Here is a 20,341-nt window from a genome sequence, read left to right on the forward strand (position 1 = left end):
CTCTTTGTTATATTGCAGTGATTTTAGTTGCTTTAGTAGCTGACGTGCATTGTGTTGAGTTATCCGCACACATAGAGACACTGGCTTTACTCATTAGTAAAGATTGAAAAAAATAAGGGGCCTAGACAGCTACCCTGGGGAATTCCTGATTCTACCTGGACTATGTTGGAGAGGCTTCCATTAAAGAACACCCTCTGTGTTCTGTTAGACAGGTAACTCTTCTTCCACAATATAGTAGGAGATGTAAAGCCAAAACACACGTTTTCCAGCAGCAGACTATGATCGATAATGTCAAAAGCGGCACCGAGGTCTAACAAAACAGACCCCATAATCTTTTTATCATCAATTTCTCTCAGCCAATCATCAGTCATTTGTGTAAGTGCCCTGCTTGTTGAATGTCCTCATCTATAAGCATGCCTGAAAGTCTGTTGTATCTGGTCAAACACATTTTTTTCAAAATGTGTACTAAGAGTTGGTAACAGGCTGATTGATTGACTATTTGAGCCAGTAGAGGGGGCTTTACTATTCTTGGGAAGCTGAATGACTTTTGCTTCCCTCCAGGCTTGACAGCACACACTTTCTAGTAGGCTTAGATTAGATCAAATTTAATTTAAGGTGATCCAACGCTTTGCACAATCATTCTTAATATAATTTATCTTTGTTTCATAGTATAGTTTCTTCTTCTTTTTATTCCGTTTAGTCACACGATTTCTCAATTTGCAGTACGTTTGCTAATTGTTTCTGCAGCCAGATTATTTGCCATTCCTTTTGCTTTATCCCTCTTTTCTCAACCTTTTAACAAGGCAAGTCAGTTAAGAACAAATTCTTATTTACAATATTTAAATCACCCAGAAAATGTATCTCTCTGTTTATATCACATATATCATCAAGGATATCACACATATCTATTCTTTTGGCTAGGATGGAAGAAATATATAGCAAAACCTGAAAAATGGAGAATGTAACCCTGTAGAAAAGCCCAATAAAAAAAACACACAACCCTCCCCGAAGCAAAAAGAAAATAAGTTTGACAACCCTCCCCTATTTTGGACCTCCTCCCCCATGTGGCACCTTCACCAATGCCCATATGATGTAAGGCACTAAGTTCATGACTTTGGCTATTGAAATGCCTGGCAACAGGTGATTTTTCATTGTGGTTTCTAATGGAGCTTTTATATGCTCACAAATCTTTGTCTTAAGTTCCTGTTTGGTCTCACCCACATAATAAAAGTTACAGGAACACTTAAGGAGATATACAACATATTTCATGTTAGAGGATATTGTTCCTCAAACCTTTATCCTCTCATCCGAATGGGGATGGATAAGAGAGTTCTTCAAAGATAGACATATTGGATAGATCGCTTGGGCACCCTTGCCCCAGCATGTCTCAATGCGTAATTCTCCTTTTTTTTTTCTTTTTGTAGAAGGATATAAATATGTAGGTTCGAAATACACTCCAAACATTTAGGCTATGATATCAGAATGTGTCTTTATTGTGTGTTTGTGTACAGTATATACACTGAGTGTATAACATACTAGGAACACCTGCTCTTTCCATGACAGACTGACCGGGTGAATCCAGGTGAAAGCTATGATCCCTTATTGATGTCACTTATTAAATCAACATCAATCATTATTCATGATTCATTCAGGATTCTTCATAATGTAGTGTTTAGAAATATATTCTATTCTTATTTACAATTAAAAAAATTACACAATACATGATTTGCGTTTCACAAAATAATCAGAGCACAAAATAATCTGAAACACGACCAAAATGAACTGCAAATGCATCCAACAACTTTGTAGAGTCAGACCCTTGAGGTAGTCATTGCATGCTAGGAATATGGGACCAAATACTAGGGGTGTCAGTCATTTTGATCCAAACCTTTTTGAGAAAAAAAACTATTGCTTGTTATACAAACAATCTTTCCCTGAGCAATTGTATTAGTATAAAATAATATAATTCCACATTTTTTGAGCATACAACATAGGTCAGTATTTGAATTGTTTATATAATACATTCACTATTGCTCATCTTTATCAAGGCTGTCAATAAATTCGGACCCCACTATATATCAGAGGGCCTAGCTTTACTATTACACAGTGGCCTGAAACTCCTGGTTTACAGGCCACATCAGGCCTGCAAGTCACATTATGCTTGCTTGCAAAGTGATGCGTAAGTTCTGTTGGAATTCAGCCAGAGTTAGGATATTGAACAATAATACTTTTTACTCACCCACAACCTGCATTCAGAATGATTGCCTGTGTTTACGAACATTTATAATGGCGGCAACCTAAACCATTTAAACTACAATAACCATTTTATTAAGGGTTCATAAGTAAGCATTTCCTGTAAGGTCTACACCTGATGTTTTTGACGCAAGTGACAAATAACATTTGATTTGATTTGACATGGTTTGCTAACAACAACCCTGTAAAATACTGCATAGATTTCCTTTTACTTGTATTAATAGTGCCTGCTGGACTGGTAAGGGCAGTGGTGAGGTGTCTGCATAACTAAGGTAATAATGAATGAGTGCAACAATAATTACAGGCACAGTGCTGTTGAAAACATGATTTTCCTATGTTTGTATATACACTGAGTGTACAAAACGTTAAGACCACCTTTCTAATAATAAGTTGCACCCCCTTTTCCCTCAGAACTACGTCAATTCGTCGGGGCATGAACTCTACAAGGTGTCAAAAGCGTTCCACAGGGATGCTGGCCCATGTTGACTCCAATGCTTCCCACAGTTGTGTCAAGTTGGATGCATGTCCTTTGGGTGGTGGACCATTATTGATACACATGGGAAACTGTTGAGCATGAAAATCCCAGAGGTGTTGCATTTCTTAACACAATCAAACCGGTGCACCTGGCACCTACTACCATACCCCATTCAAAGTAACTTAAAACTTATTTGGGATCAGTGTCCCTTCCACAGGATGGTTGAGCTAATTTAGGCTAATGCGATCAGCATGAGGTTGTAAGTAACAAGAACATTTCCCAGGACATAGACATGTCTGATATTGGCAGAAAGCTTAAATTCTTGTTAATTACAGTGAAAGAATACCATGCTATTGTCTGAGGAGAGTACACAATTTTGAACATGAAAAGTTATAAACAAATTAGGCACATTTGGGCAGTCGCGACACTAAATTTTGAACAGAAATGCAATGGTTCATTGGATCAGTCTAAAACTTTGCACATACACTGCTTCCATCTAGTGGCCAAAATCTAAATTGCACCTGGGCTGGAAAAATACATTATGGCCTTTCTCATACATTTCAAAGATGATGGTACAAAGAAAATACAAAAAAACGGTTGTTTTTTCTTTGCATTATCTTTTACCAGATCGAATGTGTTATATTCTCTTACATTAATTTTACATTTCCAGAAACGTCTAAGTGTTTCCTTTCAAATGGTACCAAGACTATGCATATCCTTGCTTCCAAGCCTGAGCTTCAGGCAGTTAGAATTGGGTATGTCATTTTAGGCGAAAATTGAAAAAAAGGTATGGATCCTTAACCAACAATGCAGAGTTTTAGAAAAGTAAGTAAGAAATTATTGCTCAATAAACTAAAGGAAAAATAGTAACACAATAAAATAACAATAATGAGGCTATATACAAGGGGTACAGAGTTAATGTGCAGGGGTATGGGTTAGCTGAGGTAATATGTCAATGTCGCCTAAAAAAAAGTTTGGGATCACTTAGAAATGTCCTTGAATCGAACCCACAAATGCTGATGCTCTAGATACTCAACTAGTCTAAAGAAGGCCAGTTTTATTGCTGGTTTAATCAGGGCAACAGTTTTCAGCCGTGCTAACATAATTGCAAAAGGGTTTTCTAATGATCAATTACTTTTAAAATTATAAACTTGGATTAGCTAACACAATGTGCCATTGGAACACAGGAGTGATGGTTGCTGATAATGTACACCTATGTAGATATTCCATAACAAATTTGACGTTTCCAGCTACTATAGTCATTTACAACATTAACAGTGTCTACACTGTATTTCTGATCAATTTGATGTTATTTTAATGGACAAAAAATTTGCTTTTCTTTCAAAAACAAGGACATTTCTAAGTGACCCCAAACTTTTGAATGGTAGTGTAGGTAGGGGTAAAGTCACCATGCATAGATAATAAACAGAGAGTAGCAGCAGCGTGTGAAAAAATGTGAATGTGTGTGCATGTACCGGACGCAAGACAGACTGGTAGAGATACCTACTGCAAACCTCATCCTCTACATGCAACACCCATTCTGCCAGTCACATTCTGTTAAAGGTCCCCAAAGCATAGTCCCCGTCCCCGCAGGAGGCCTTTTGCCTCTAGGTAGGCCGTCATTGTAAGTAAGAATAATATAATAATGTGTGTGTGTGTGGCATCAATATGCATATGTGTGTGTGTGTGTGTGTGTGTGTGTGTGTGTGTGTGTGTGTGTGTGTGTGTGTGTGTGTGTGTGTGTGTGTGTGTGTGAGTTCAGGGTTAGAGTCCAGTCAGTGTACATTGATCGTGTGCAAGAGAGTCAGTGCAGAAAATATTGATAAATGAGAATAAAATAAGGGGGTCAATGTAAATAGTCTGAATAGCCATTTGATTAACTGTTCAGCAGTCTTATGGCTTGGGGGTAGAAGCTGTTCAGGAGCCTTTTGGTCCCAGACCTAACACACCGGTACCATTGCTGTTTGATAGCAGAGAGAATAGCCTACGAGTTGGTGGCTGGAATCTTTGACAATTTTTAGGGCCTTCTTCTGACACCGCTTGGTATAGAGGTCCTTGATGGCAGGAAGCTCGGCCCCAGTGATGTTCCCTCTGTAGCTCCTGCGATTGGATGCCGAGCAGTTGCCATACCAATCGGTGATGCAACTAGTCAGGACGCTCTCGATGCTGCAGCTGTAGAACTTTTTGAGGATCTGAGGACACATGCCAAATCTTTTCAGCCTCATGAGGGGGAATATGCGTTGTTGTGCACTCTTCACGACTGTCTTGGTGTGTCTGGACCATGATAGGTCCTTAGTGATGTGGACATCAAGGAACTTGAAGCTCTAGACCTGCTCCGCTACAGCCCCACTCCACTCGGCCCTCCTTTTCCTGTAGTCCATGATCAGCTCTTTTGTCTTGCTCGTGTTGAGGGAGAAGTTGTTGTCCTTGCACCACACTGCCAGGTCTCTGACCTCCTCCCTACATGCTGTCTCGTCTGTGATCATGCCTACCAACGTCATGTCCATGTCATTTGAGTATAGCCTGTAGATCTGGAATACCCATTTGGTAAAGAAATTGAATTTGTTTATTCCATGATAAATGATACAAACACAATGATAGCATTGATGGGAAATAATGCAGTAATTCCGAGAGCCGAACCTACAGTTTTTGAGAGATTGGTTTTCTGAAAATGTCACTAAATCCTTTGTGGATGTGGGTGTTTTCAGCTGTAAAACACTGCCTGTTCCTCCTTTTGATCTAATTTGGGATTTCTTAATTATCATCGTTTTAACTGCTTTTTGCCTAGTTAAATAAAGGTAAGAATAAATAAATAATTTGTGTGTGGCATCAATATGCATGTGTGTGTGTGTGTGTGTGTGTGTGTGTGTGTGTGTGTGTGTGTGTGTGTGTGTGTGTGTGTGTGTGTGTGTGTGTGTGTGTGTGTGTGTGTGTGTGTGTGTGTGTGTGTTGGAGTGTAAGTGTAGTATGTGTGAGTGCAGAGTTAGAGTGTCAGTGAGTGTACATCGAGCCTGTGCAAGAGTCAGTGCAAAACATATTAACAAATAATAATAAAATAAGGGGCTAAATGCAAATTATAGAATTGATGGGAAGTTGGAAATCATGCAGTAATTCCGAGAGCCTAGCCTATAGTTATTGAGAGATTGGTTTTTTGAAAAGTATTGAATGAGAAATATCTGTTTGGAAAAAGATCCTGACACTGAATCCTTTGTGGAAGTGGGTGTTTTCAGCTGTAAAATACTGCCTGTTCCTCCCTTTGATCTAATTCTGGATTCATACAGCAGCTTCACTCTCCTAATTATCATCATTTTTCACTTAAGTGTGATCTTTCTCTGCTTTAGGCAGCAAGCCATTTATTTTGATGAAAATGTTGAATGAGACAAAAACATATTTGACAGCTGCCATCTTCCAGGTGTCTCTCCGTCTTGTAGCCCATGTGCTGCCTTTTGATCTCCATCTCGATGATTGTTGAGAGAAAATAGCTGCTACGATATTGAAGTTATAGTTTTTTTTGTCTACTTGTTCTGCTTTAAATGCATGTCATATAATCAGAGAGTAAGAGAGAGAGGGAATCTACTTTTAAGCAACAACAAAGGGAAGTTGAAAATGTACACCTGTTGAAAAAGAAAACCCTTACACCCAATGCAAAATTCCACTGTGACAAAGTGAAGTGACTCACAGCGGACGGCAGGAGTTGGGTGCTGGGCTGCTGAAAAACAACTTACTGCAATGTTAAATTACATTTTAAGGGGGGCTGTTCTGAATGACAGTTGGAAAACAGGGAGGGGTTGGGTTGTGGGTTGAGCAATGCTCCTGCCTTGTAAGTACGTCACTAATTGAGGGAGTTCGACTACGCTGAACCGGCAATTGCCCCTGACATGATCAGGCAAAAGCGGTAAGGGAGGAGCGTGAGCGCCCTTCAACAAGGCAGCACGATGCATCGTTCAGAAATATAAAATATGTGTTTGAACCAGTTTTTATTAGGAAGGCAGAAAAAGCATTTTTATCTGAAGCAATCACGTTTGTATGTGAAAACATTACAATCCTGCTCCACGTGTGTAACCAACGTCACTTATGTTTTGAGCCGACTTCACCGTAGGCCAAAACGTGGCATCAGGCTTACATCCTAGAGGCAAGCCCGGTTCCAAAACAAATGCAATCAACACTAACCTGGCTCACCCGGGGCAGGCCTGGGGCATTAACCGAATCCCACCATCGCTTCAAGCCACACCTCGCCACACCCACCAAACGGAGAAAACATACCTCAAAGACTGTTCAAGAATGTTGAAGACTGTTTTGGGGAAATGTGTCTTTCAGTACAAGCATCACGCAACGTAGTAAACCTTCAGTTTATGTCAGGTGTATTATTTACAGCAGGGAGTTCAGCAGCCGACTTGAAAATGAGTTCAGGGATAATCAGAAAAGTTCTAGAATAAACTGTCAAGCAAACATTTCAGTTGAAAGATTTGGAAAACCATAGACAATCAATCAACAATATAATAATACTTTTAGTACACATATTTATCTTTAATTTACAATCTGTTCATACTATGCGATTAGACAGGTTCAGAATTCATTTGAAACATCACAGCACAGTTGAAAAATAAATGCCACATCGAAATCATAATAGGGCAGTTTACAGAGATAGGTGGGATGGATTGAGAGTAGCTGAGGGGTGGGTTTAAAAGCTTATGTTCTATAAGAATTATGACTGAAAACACGATTTATAATGCATAAGTACTATCTATCTAGAAGTAATGTACACTACATGACCAAAAGTATGTGGACACCTGCTAGTCAAACATCTCATTCCACTAGATGTTGGAACATTGCTGCGGGTACTGGCTTCCCATCATCCACAAGAGCATTAGTGAGGTAAGGTACGAATGTTGGGCGATTAGGCCTGGCTCGCAGTCGACATTCCAATTCTTCCCAAAGGTGTTCGATGGGGTTGAGTTCAGGGCTCTGTGCAGGCCAGTGAATTTCTTCCACACCGATCTCGACGAACCATTTCTGTATGGACCTCACTTTGTGCACGGGGGCATTATCATGCTCAAACAGGAAAGGGCCTTCCCCAAACTGTTGCCACAAAGTTGGAAGCACAGAATTGTCTAGAATGTCATTGTATGCTGTAGCATTAAGATTTCCCTTCACTGGAACTAAAGGGCCTAGCCTGAACCATGAAAAACAACCCCAGATCATTTTTCCTCCTCCACCAAACTTTACAGTTGTCTCTTTGCATTTGGGCAGGAAGCGTTCTCCTGACATTAGCTAACCCCAGATTTGTCCTTCAGACTGCCAGATGGTGAAGCGTGATTCATCACTTTACACCACTCCAGCTGACGCTTGATGATCTTAGGCTTGTTTGCGGCTGTTCACCCATGGAAGCTCCTGACGTTGCTTCCAGTGACAGTTTCGAACTCGTTAGTGAGAGTTGCAGACAATTTTTACATGCTACGCCCTTCAGCACTCGGGGGAACCATTCTGTGAACTTGTGTGACCTACCACTTCGCGGCTGAGCCATTGTTGCTCCTAGATGTTCCCTATTCACAATAACAGCACTTACAGTTGACAGCTCTAGCAGGGCATAAATTTTAAGAACTGACTTGTTGGAAAGGTGGCAGTACGCCGACTTCGAGCCAGGCCTAATCGCCCAACATCTGCGCCCAACAGTAATGTAAATAAACCTCTAAAATACATCACAGTACACTCGTTAAAAAAATGTAATGACATTCATCATTTTATCTGCATGGAACAAACCGCACATACAATTCATCAATTCAAAATAATAAATGGAGCATGTGCATGTTATTCCTCAAAATAACAAACACGGAGGAACAAACTAGGTGCCTCAACTCTGGGTATGAATGGACGCCACTACGCATGCGCTTCCCCCTATGACCACAAAGAACACGTTGGACATGAAAAAACTTTGTATAAAGGAGCGGGCAATGAACATTTCTAACGTGAGTAATACACTACTTTTAACGACAGCAAAATGCATACAATTTAGTGGACCATGTAAACTAAATGCTGAAACAAGTTTCATAAGCCTAATTTGTGTGTGGGAGCAGCTAATGAGTTGATTAAAGTATGTGCCTATCTTCAACCACAAGCGATTGATATACAGTAGTTCGAAAAAATGACTTTGAATAATTATGCGGCATAATAGTCCATGTTTAGACATAAACTCGGCAATAGCTAGACAATCAAATGAATGCAATAAGGGTTGAACATGCATTAATTTAATGTCATAGGTTTGTAATAGGCTTATTAAACCATTTCTTCACCTTTATAGGTTATAGTATCCCGGGCCACCAACATGGACACCAGCTATGACAGAGACATATGGCTGCTTTCTAGGAGTAGAATTGAATAGCAAATCAATGTATTTCAATACATAAGTAGGCAAGAATGGCTTTAATTGTATACATGAATGTGAATAGTGTAGTGGTCCACATTGATTTCCATTCAAACACAGTATTTCTCAGACTTCTCACATAACATAACCCGAGTACAGATAGTGGTGTCTCTTATGACAACTCAATGTAGACTTATTCTCTAAGCGACACAAATGTCAGACGTCATTGGAGCATTTTTCTGTCTGCTGGCCTATGAGTTTCTTACAATCCTGCAATTGTTACAATGTTTTTCAAGTCGGAGCTGACTGTATCCCTTCCTGTTGCTGAGTCCCTCTGAGACGTTAAGTAACGAAAGCCATGCAGGAGGCCCGGGCTGATGGGCGATCAATGGAGTACACAGGGTTTTATAAGTGGCCCTTTTCCACATCACAGTGGTTCATCCCTGCAGACTGCTGCATCTCTTGACCGCAATGCTTTTACCCGTCAGATCTCATGCCGTATCTCTTTCCCTTCACGAGGTCCTTGATACAGTCAGTGCTTTTAAAGGGGACCTTTGAAAGGTTAGTCACTCCTGGTAGCACAATACTGCTTTGTGTTGGACTAGACCGGAGGCAGGATTGTGTACTCTTGCTGATTCACTCTTCTTGGTAGATGTATTTTGGGCAATTTTCCAAGAAACTTTGTCATTTTGGATTTTTATATTCATCAATTTCATGTAATGTTGTGACAAGTTGTCACATCACATCTTGATAAATGAACCTGAATGTTATATAGTTTACATAATATGATATTTTCTGACTAAAATCAAATAAATTGTCATATGCTTGGTAAACAACAGGTATGCAGAATACAATGCAGAATACAATGAATAATAATAAAAATGATTACAATAATAGAACAGAAATAGTAACACAAAGACTAAATACACAATGAGCAATGATAGCATGGCTATATACGTACATGGGGTTGAACCTGTAGTTCCCCAAAGCATGGTGTTGAACTAGTAGTTCCACAAAGCTGAAAGCACTCAGGAATACGATTTAATGTGAGAGCTGGAGTAGATACTCTCTGAACATTCTCTCACAATGTGGCAATCTGTTTCAGGAGTTAAGCTACTAACTAGCCCCCCCAAAGTTATAACGGCTTCATTCCATTAGGCTTGAGAATAACGTCTCCATTCTCCTGCAGGGCATGCAGGTGTTAGGATCCGGTCCAACTGACTCAACACACCTCACCGCAATGACTAGCGTGGTCTTGTCAAAGGCCAGAGGACCTTGGTTCTTGCCTTCCAGGCTGGGTATTGAAGAGCACTGAGCTAGATAATAAGTCTAACTGGAGTTTAGGGTAGAGATTGGAGTGTTAGTGTGAGCTCGATGGCGCATGCATTCGCGGTATCCTAGTGTGGATGTGGAAACATGTGCACGTTTTCTTTCGGTTTGTTGTGCCAGTTCCAGTCCCTTCAGAAAGTATTCACATCCCTTGAGTGTTCCACATTTTGTTGTGTTACTGCCTGTATTTAAAATATATTGAATTCAGATTTTGTGTCATTGGCCTTTACACAATACCCCATAATGTCAAAGTGAAACTATGTTTACAAAAAAAAATGTTTACAAATGAATGAAAAGCTGAAATGTCTTGAGTCAATAAGTATTTGACCCCTTTGTTATGGCAAGCCTAAATATGTTCGGAGTAATTAACATGTCATATGGACTTACTCTGTGTGCAATAATAGTTTTTAACATGATTTTTGATTTACACTTCCTATCTGTACCCCACACATAAAATGACTCTATTTTTAAGGTGCCTCGGTCGAGCAGTGAATTTCAAACACAGATTCAACCACAAAGACCAGGGAGGTTTTCCAATGCCTCACAAAGAAGGGTACCTATTGGTAGATGGGTAAAAAAAAGCAGGCATTCAATATCCCTTCGAGCATGGTGAAGTTATGAATTACACTTTGGATGGTGTATCAATTCACTAAGTCACTACAAACATACAGGTGTTCTTACTAACTCAGTTGCCAGAGAAGAAGGAAACCATTAAGGGATTTCTCCATGAGCCCAATGATGACTTTACTTTACTGCCTTTGAAGTAATATGGCTATGGGTTCACCTGCCTCACCTAAATCCCATTATGTTGGGTTGCTGCTATAGTCTACCAAGTGCTAATAGTCAGTACCTGGATAATATTTGTGAGGTGCTTGATAATGTATGTGATATCAACAGAAAGGTATATTTTCTGGGTGACCTAAATGTTGACTGGCGTTCATCAAGCTGCCCTCTTAAGAAAAAGCTTCAAACTATAACTAGTGCCTGCAACCTGATTCATATTCTCAGTCAACATATCCAGGGTATTTACAAAAAGCACAGGAATAGAATCATCCATATTGATCGCATCTTTACTAATGCTGCAGAAATCTGCTCTAAAGCAGTATCGAAATCCATCAGATATAGTGATCATAGTACCAGCCATATCAAGGAAAACCAAAGTTCCAATGGCTGGACCTAATATAGAGTATACTGTTAATTGGTCATACAATAATTGTTCTAGTGATTTCTATATTGAAAATTTGCTGGTCTGTGGTGTGTAATGAGGAGCAACCAGATGCTGCACTTGACACATGTATGAAATTGCTTATTCCAGTTACTAATAAGCACACACCCATTAAGAAAATGATTGTATAAACAGTTAAATCCCCATGGACTGATGAGAAATTTTTACAAAAAAGTATAATTGAGAGGGATGAGGCCAAAGGAATGGCAAATAAGTCTAGCTGCACAGCCAATTGGCAAATATATTGTAAATTGAGAACTCATGTGACTAAACGTAACAAAAAGAAGAGACTGTAATATGAAACAAAGATACATGGTATAAAAAATGATAGTAAAAAGCTTTGGAGCACCTTCAATTAAATGTTGGGCAAAAAGGCGAACTCGGTCCCATCATTCATTGAATCAAATGGCTCATTCATCACAAAACCCACTGATATAGCCAACTACTTTATTGATTTTTTCATTGGCAAGATTAGCAGACTTAGGAATGACATGCCAACAACCAATTCTGAACCTACGCATCCATGCATAAATGATCAAATTATGAAAGATAAGCACTGTCCTTTTTAAATCAGTAAAGAGGTGAAAAAAATAATTGTTGTCTATTAACATAAGCCACCTGGGTCTGATAACTTGGATGGAAAATTACTGAGGATGATAGCGGACGATATTGCAACTCCTATTTGCAATCTCTACAATTTAAGCCTACGGGAAAGTGTGTGCCCTCAGGCCAGAAGGGAAGCAAAATTCATTCCGCTACCCAAGAATAACAAAGCACCGTTTACTGACTCAAACAGCCGACCAATCAGCCTGTTACCAACCATTAGTAAACTTCAGAGAATTTTTTTTGTGTTTGACCAGATATACTGCTATTTCACAGTAATCAAATTAACAGATTTGCATAAGACAAATGACTGAGAGACTTTTATAATAAAAAGATTGTGGGATCTGTTTTCAGTGCAGCTTCTGACATTATTGATCATAATCTGCCTCTGGAGATACATACAGTACCAGCCGGTAATAGTGAAGACATCACAACTATGAAATAACACATATGGAATCAAGCAGTAACCAAAAAAGTGTTAAACAAATAAAAATATATTTTATATTTGAAATTCTTCAAAGTAGCCACAAAGGATACTTTGAAGAATCTAAAATGTAAAATGTATTTTATATTAGATTCCATATGTGTTATTTCATAGTTTTGAAATCTTCACTATTATTCTACAATGTAGAAAATTTTAAAAATAAAGAAAAACCCTTGAATGAGTTGGTGTGTCCAAACATTACTGTATGTGTGATGGCTTTGCATCCCATATATTGTGGTTCAATGAGGGTGTTCTTTAATGGAAGCTTCTCCAATACAATCCAGGTAGAGTCAGGCATTCCCTAAGGCAGCTGTCTAGGCCACTTATTTAAAAAAATCTTTACTAATAACCCTGGCTCTGAGTACAGCCTGAGTGTCTATGTATGCGGATGATTCAACACTATACACGTCAGCTACCACACCAAGTGCCATTACTGCAACACTTAACAAAGAGCTGCAGTCAGTTTCAGAATGGGTGGCAAGGAATAAGTTAGTCCTAAATATTTCAAAATCTAAAAGCATTGTATTTGGGACAAATCATTCACTAAACCCTAAACCTCTTGTCATGAATAATTTGGAAATTTAGCAAATTAAGGAGAATAAATGACTCGGAATAACCCTGATTTGTAAACTGTCACGGTCAAAACATATTGATGCAACAGTAGCTAAGATGGGGAGAGTTGTGTCCATAATAAAGCGCTCCTCTAATTTCTAACATCGCTATCAACAAGGTAGGTCCTACAGGCCCTAGTTTTGTCACACCTGGATTACAGTCGTATGGTCAGGTGCCACCAAGAGGGATAGGAAAACTGCAATTGGCCCAGAAGAGGGCAGCACTGCTGGCCGTTAAATGTACACGGAGAGCCAACGTTAATAATGTGCATGTCCATATCTCCTGCAGCAAAGTAGAGGAGAGATTAACTTCATCACTACTTGTGTTTGTCAGAAATTTCGACATGTTGAATTCACTGATCTGTCTGTTTAAACTACTGTACTAGCACAAGGCTCAGACACCCATGCATACCCCACAAGACATGCCACCAGAGGTCTCTTTACAGTCCCCAAGTCCAGAATAGACTATGGGAGGCGCATAGTACTACATAGAGCTATGACTACATGGAACTCTATTCCATATCAAATTACTCATGCTAGAAGTAAAATCAGACAAACAGATAAAAATACCTCTTGTGGAATACCTCTGTGAAGAGACACACACTGGCACAGACACGCATACACATACACATTATAACATATGCACTATACACACACGTACACTACTGTTCAAAAGTTTGGGGTCACTTAGAAATGTCCTTCTTTTTGAAAGAAAAGCACATTTTTTGTCAATTAAAATAACATCAAATTGATCAGAAATACAGTTTAGACATTGTTAAAAATGACTATTGTAGCTGGAAACGGCTATTTTTTTAATGGAATATCTACATAGGTGTACAGAGGCCCATTATCAGCAGCCATCACTCCTGTGTTCCAATGGCACGTTGCGTTAGCTATTTCAAGTTTATCATTTTAAAAGGCTAATTGATCATTAGAAAACCCTTTTGCAATTATGTTACAACAGCTGAAAACTGTTGTCTGATTAAAGAAGCAATAAAACTGGCCTTCTTTAGACTAGTTGAGCATCTGGAGCATCAGCATTTGTGGGTTTGATGACAGGCGTAAAATGGCCAGAAACAAAGACTTTTCTGAAACTCGTCAGTCTATTCTTGTTCTGAGAAATGACGGCTATTCCATGCGAGAAATTACCAAGAAACTGAAGAGCTCGTACAACGCTGTGTACTACTCCCTTCACAGAACAGTGCAAACTGTCTCTAACAAGAATAGAAAGAGGAGTGGGAGGCACCTGTGCACAACTGAGGCTTTTTCTTTGCAACTCTGCCTAGAAGGCCAACATCCCGGAGTCGCCTCTTCACTGCTGAACTATAACCTAAAACACAAGGCAAAACTAGACTGGAGTTGCTTACCAAGATGACATAATGTCCATAAGTGGCATAGTTACAGTTTAGACTTCAATCGGCTTAAAAATCTATGGCTAGACTTGACAGAGCTTGAAGAATAAATTAAAAAAAGTGCAAATATTGTACAATTCAGGTATGCAAAGGTCTTAGAAAGTTACACAGAAAGACTCACAGCTGCCTAAGGTGATTCTAACATGTACAGTGGCAAGAAAAAGTATGTGAACCCTCTGGAATTACTTGGATTTCTGCATAAATTGGTCATAAAATTTGATCTGATCTTCTTCTAAGTCACAACAATAGACAAACACAATCTGCTTAAACTAATAACACACAAACAATTGTACAGTTTCATGTCTTTATTGAAAACACTGTGTAAACATTCACAGTGCAGGGTGGAAAAAAGTATGTGAACCCTTGGATTTAATAACTGGTTGACCCTCCTTTTGCAGCAATAACCTAAACCGAACGTTTTCTGTAGTTGTGGAATCGCCCTGCACAACGATCATGAGCAATTTTGGACCATTTCTCTTTACAAAACTGTTTCAGTTCAGCATTATTCTTGGAATGTCTGGTGTGAACCGCTCTCGAGGTCATGCCACAGCATCTCAATCGGATTGAGGTCAAGACTCTGACTGGGCTACTCCAGAATGCGTATTTTCATCTGTTGAATCTGTTTTATTTTCATCTCTATACCAGGAGTTTTAGATTCCAGCCACCCTAGTCATAGACTGTTCTCTCTGCTACCACATGGCAAGCGGTACCGGAGTGCCAAGTCTAGGTCCAAGAGGCTTCTAAACAGCTTCTACCCCCAAGCCATAAGACCCCTGAAAATCTAGTCAAATGACTACGCAGACTATTCACATTTCCCCACCTCCCCTCTCCACACCACTGCCACTCACTGTTGTCATCTATGCATAGTCACTTTAATTACATGTACTACATGTACATACTACCTCAACTAACCGGTGCCCCCGCACATTGACTCTATACCGGCACCCCCCTGTATATATTGTTATTTTTTACTTCTCCTCTTTAATTACTTGTTACTTTTATCTCTTATTCTTAACCGTATTTTTTGAAACTGCACTGTCGGTTAGGTGCTCGTAAGTAAACATTTCACTGTAAGGTCTACACCTCTTGTATTTGGCGCACGTGACTGATACAATTTGATTTGAAGCCATTCTGTTGTTGATTTACTTCTGTGTTTTGGGTCGATGTCCCGTTGCATCACCCAACTTCTGTTGAACTTCAATTGGTGGACAGAGCTTTACATTCTCCTGCAAAATGTCTGATAATTTTGGGAATTAATTTTTCCATTGATGATAGCAAGCTGTCCAGGCCCTGAGGCAGCAAAACAGTCAAAACCATGATGCTCCCTCCACCATACTTTACAGTTGGAATGATGTCTTGATGTTGGTGTGTGGTGCTTTTTTTCACATGGTGTTGTGTGTTCCTTCCAAACAACTCAACTTTAGTTTAATCTGTGCACGGAATATTTTGGCAATAGCAATGTGGAACATCCAGGTGCTCTTTTGCAAACTTCAGACGTGCAGCAATGTTTTTTTTGGACAGCAGAGGCTTCTTCCGTGGTGTCCTCCCACAAACACCATTCCTGTTTAGTGTTTTACGCATCGTAGACACTTCAACAGAGATGGTAGAATGTAAGTAATTAGAAGTAATTAGCCTACAGGTTCACATATTTTTTTCCAACCTATGTTTAAATGCTGTATTCCAGTGGTTCCCAAACTTTTTATAGTCACTTACCCCTTCAAACATTCAACCTCCAGCTGCATACCCCTTCCAGCACCAGGGTCAGTGTACTCTCAAATGTTGTTTTTGCCATCATTGTAAGCCTGCCGCGCACACAAAATACGATACATTTGTTAAACATAAGAATGAGTGTGAGTTTTTGTCACAACCGGCTCCTGGGAAGTGCTCTAATAGGACCAGGGCACAAATAATAATAATCAATAATTTTGCTCTATATTTAGCCATCTTACATATAAAACCTTATTTGCTAATCAAAAATGGTGAATAACTCACCACAGGTTAACGAGAAGGGTGTTCTTGAAAGGATGCACATAAATATGCATGTTCGGTTGTATTGGAGAGAGTCTCAGTCTTAAATCATTTCCCACACACAGTCTGTGCCTGTATTTAGTTTTCATGTTAGTGAGGGCCGAGAATCCACTCTCACATAGGTATGTGGTTCCAAAGGGCATCAGTGTCTTAACAGCACTATTTGCCAAGGCAAAAAACTCTGAGTGCAGCCCTATCCAAAAATCTGGCAGTGGCTTCTGATTAAATTCAATTTTCACAGAACCGCTTGTTGCAATTTCAATGAAGCGCTCTTGTTCAGATATCAGTAAGTGAACTAGAGGTAAGGGCATGAAAGGGATAACGAATCCAGCTGTTTGTGTTATCCGTTTCGGGAAAGTACCAGTGTAATTGTGCATCCAGCTCACCCAGGTGCTTTTGACATTGATATTGTCCGTAAGCTTGAGTTCATTTGGACACAAAAAAATCCTACAATGATGCAAAGACCTTTCTGTTGTGTTTGTTAATGCAGACAGAGAAGAGCTCCAACTTCTTAATCATAGCCTCAATTTTTTCCCACACATTGAATAATGTTGCGGAGAGTCCCTGTAATCCTAGATTCAGATCATTCAGGTGAGGAAAAACATCACCCAGATAGGCCAGTCGTGTGACAAATTTGTCATCATGCAAGCGGTCAGGCAAGAAAACTTTAATCATGTCTCTCAATTTAAAAAATGGTGTCAATACTTTACCCCTTGATGACCAGCTCAGTTGTAAAAGTGTTGCATGGTCGCTGCCCATATCATTGCATAGTGCAGAAAATACACAAGCGTTCAGGGGCCTTGCTTTAATAAAGTTAACCATTTTCACTGTAGTGTCCAAAACATCTTTCAAGCTGTCAGGCATTCCCTTGGCAGCAAGAGTCTCTTGGTGGATGCTGCAGTGTACCCAAGTGGCATCGGGAGCAACTGCTTGCACGCGTGTTACCACTCCACTATGTCTCCCTGTTTTGGCTTTTGCGCCATCAGTACAGATACCAACATATCTTGACAACCAAAGTCCATTTGATGGCACAAAGCTGCCCAGTACTCTAAATATATCCTCTCATGTTGTCCTGGTTTCCAGTGGTTTGCAGAAGAGGATGTCTTCCTTAATTAACCCCCCATAAACATAATGGACATATACCAGGAGATGTGCCAGGCCCGCCACGTCTGTTGACCACGTCTCATCCAGCTGTAACGCATTGAATTCACTGGCTTGTATATGAAGCAGTAATTGTTTCAAAACATCTCCTGCCATGTCACTTGTGCGTCATGAAACAGTGTTGTTTGATGAAGACATTGTCTGCATAGTTTTTTTGGACTTTTACCCCAGCATTGTCTCAGCCATATCTGCTGCAGCAGGAAGAATTTAGTCCACAATAGTATGGGACTTGCCTGTCGTAACCACAGCTCACCATATAAGACGCTTCTAGCCCCTTCTCATTAAAACCTGTTATGGATGATGCGAATTTTCGCAGCTTTTTGTTAAAAATCGCGCAACATTTCAAAGTCCTGCTACTCATGCCAGGAATATAGTATATGCATATGATAAGTATGTGTGGATAGAAAACACTCTGAAGTTTCTAAAACTGGTTAAATCGGGACTGTGGCTATAACAGAACGTGTTTAGGAGTAAAAATCCCTGGTAAAACTGTTCACCAAAAACAAACAAAAAATATTCATCCGCCATTCAATCGATTGTTTAAGACGAGGGAAAATATATGCAAACCCCCTGTAAACGCCTACAGCTTCCACACGATGTCACCATTGCTATCAATATCAGAATCATTTATCCCTGGTTGCAACACAAATAGACCCCTCCCTTCCTCTGACCCACCACAGGATGTTGTGAAACGGAAAAAAATGGACGATGTTTTCCAGACTTGCTGCTATCGAATACAGATCGCCCCGTGATCAATTTGATACATCATTAACGTTTATTAATACCTAAAGTTGGTTTAGAAACGTCGTTTGAAGTGATTTGTAAAAGTTTATAGGCGACTTTTGCAATTTTAAAAAGTGACGTTGCGTCTTGTAAATGGACTTTTTGCAGCATCAGACTGGCCTTCAGCAAATTACATTTTGGGTATACAATGACGGATTTAATCGGGAAAAAGACCCAATTGTGATGTTTATGGGACATATAGGAGTGCCAACAAAGAAGCTCGTCCAAGGTAATGAATGTTTTATATTTTATTTCTGCGTTTTGGGTAGCGCCGGCTACCTCAAAATCTGTTGTTTACGTGTCGTGCTGGTATTTTGGGGGGTGCATGCTATCAGATAATAGCTTCTCATGCTTTCGCCGAAAAGCATTTTACAAATCTGACTTGGTGGCTAGATTCACGACGAGTGTAGCTTTAATTCAGTACCTGGCATGTGTATTTTAATGAAAGTTTGAGATTTAACGAGTACTAAGTAAAGTACTATAGGTGGCGCTCTGAAAATTCCGCTGAGCGGTCCCTCTGCAGGGATCACCTCCATAATTAATGATATCTGTTGCTTTTATGCATGTCTTACTACTCAAAAGTAGTCTTTATTCTCATTCAAAAAACTCCTGTGGGTTATTTGTCTAATTGTCATGTCTTATTTCTAAATGTCTGCGCAAGAGTGAAGGTTTCCCGCTAGAGAGTAACAGTTAATGTGATTTGGATGTAAATTTTTTGACCAGGCTACCTGTATTTGACATTGTCTTGTTATTTCGCTGAATGCTAAATGTACTGTTTGAAAATGTGAATAATTTTTTTTTTTTAATTTTCTAAATGTGAATCACATTTATTTTTGCCTTATCCCTGACGGCATTGCCATTGCCAGTTTGGGGAATACCTGCTGTTTTACCTGCTGTAAGAAAAATACAATAATTAGTGTGTTCTTAGTTCAAGGACACTGTGTTTGTCTATTGCTGTGAGATTAGATAACATTTTATGACCAATTCATGCAGGAATCCAGATAATTCCAAGGGTTCACATACTTTTTCTTGACACTGTATAATGGTTTTGAATACTTATGTAAATTAGATATCTGTATTTAATTTCCAATACATTTTTCAAACATTTCTAAAAACGTTTTCACTCTGTCATTATGGGGTATTGTGTGTAGATGGTTGTGAAAAAAAAGCATATTTAATAAATTTTGAATTCAGGCTATAAACACAACAAAATGTGGAATAAGTTAAGGGGTATGAATACTTTCTGAAGGCACTGGAGGGTTGATATCTGTAAATGCATGTGTGTCTGAGGCACTGAGTATGTACATGCGTGGTGGTGTTGAATGGAAACTGTAAACAAGTCGCTTCCCCACTCCCCTCTCATCTGACCTGGAATGCTTCACCTGACACCATTCCAAGAACGGTAATGTGATTTCCACGGAGGCCATTAGATCGGTGAGTGGAGAGTGAAATAATGAGTAAGAGAGAGAAAGAGTGAAAGAGAGAGAGGCAGCTGTGTGGCTACACATGCCAAGGTCAGTGGAGTGATTGAGGAGGAAGAGGACCTGGGCCATTTCCTGGCTACTACCCAGAGTTCAGCAGCTGTGTGTGTGTGTGTGTGTGTGTGTGTGTGTGTG

The 20,341-nt window shown here is 39.6% G+C and overlaps 1 long non-coding RNA gene across 1 annotated transcript in view; it reads left to right on the top strand.

Moving 5' to 3' along the window:
* Positions 1-18,598: 18,598 nt before the first annotated feature.
* Positions 18,599-20,341, top strand: part of LOC110499584 (uncharacterized) — a 31,825-nt gene continuing 30,082 nt past the window's right edge. Inside the window, exon 1 of the long non-coding RNA XR_002469981.3 lies at positions 18,599-18,954. This is a non-coding gene — a long non-coding RNA (uncharacterized LOC110499584). The remainder of the gene's footprint in view (positions 18,955-20,341) is intronic.

Source organism: Oncorhynchus mykiss, chromosome 20 (genome assembly GCF_057628025.1).
Source record: "Oncorhynchus mykiss isolate SJ-2025 chromosome 20, ASM5762802v1, whole genome shotgun sequence".
NCBI lineage: Eukaryota > Metazoa > Chordata > Actinopteri > Salmoniformes > Salmonidae > Oncorhynchus > Oncorhynchus mykiss.